This window comes from Rattus norvegicus, chromosome 19, assembly GCF_021556685.1.
Source record: "Rattus norvegicus strain SHRSP/BbbUtx chromosome 19, alternate assembly SHRSP_T2T, whole genome shotgun sequence".
Lineage (NCBI taxonomy): Eukaryota > Metazoa > Chordata > Mammalia > Rodentia > Muridae > Rattus > Rattus norvegicus.
Genome location: NC_141552.1, coordinates 42,580,962 through 42,581,916, shown reverse-complemented (window position 1 = coordinate 42,581,916; position 955 = coordinate 42,580,962).

Sequence of the window (955 nt, the reverse complement as noted above, 5' to 3'; positions counted from 1 at the left end):
GCAAGTCTCGGTCCAAATTCTTCAGAGGTTGCCTCACATACCAATTAGATAAAATGTTTAGAAGGGTTTAAGCTGAAACTTCAGTCTAAAGTGCTTGGTAAAATAAAGACTTCACCTGGCCATTCTTACCTCTGCATTCCACACCTCAGAATAGCAGGATCTGGAAGAAGGGTTGCTATGGACAAAACAAACGAGTAACACTGCGAAATTCTTACATGACTTTTTTAAATCATTGCGCATGGTTGGTGCCATTTTAACTGAATAAGACATTCCAGGAAGGAGTTAAAACATATGTTATTCACTTTCTTTTTCTGAGGGTTAAGTGTAAGTGGCTAAACATAGAAGATTGTTCTGGCAAAGGGATGACTACCTCATTTTCCTACCATGGCTTCAGCTTCTTTTCCATGTCAAATAAGGAGAGCACTGAGTGCACATAAAGATTTATCAGAGCTCATAGCATGAGAGCCACTGCTGGCAAAGATGTCACCATGCATCCTCTTCAAGTTTGTGACTGTGGGATGGAGAGCCAGTATCATCCCGTGAGACTCCTTCAAGCATCCATAGGAATTCAGTTTATAGACAAGTCTGTCACACTGAGATTTCTCAAGCCCAGGGGTAAGATTTTAAGAGAGAAAGGGCTCTGGTGTGTCTGGTACACATGCTGCAGCCTGTCAGCACCTACACTGGTACAACTTTATTAGAGGGACTAACAGCAGAAATGCAGGATGGGGGTGAAGATGCTCTCATAAAACACCAAGCCTTCCAGAGGCTCCAGTTTAGAAACTAAGATTAAGAGAAGTCCTTGTTTCTCCAAGAAATGAATCATATCATTTCTTCTAAAATATTCGATGATGTTAAGCCTCCAGTGATTTCTTAATACCAAGGAAACACGGGGAATTTGCTGATGGTCACTCGCATGAAGAAACGTAGCAGTGAACGCAGGCCCCACTTTCTT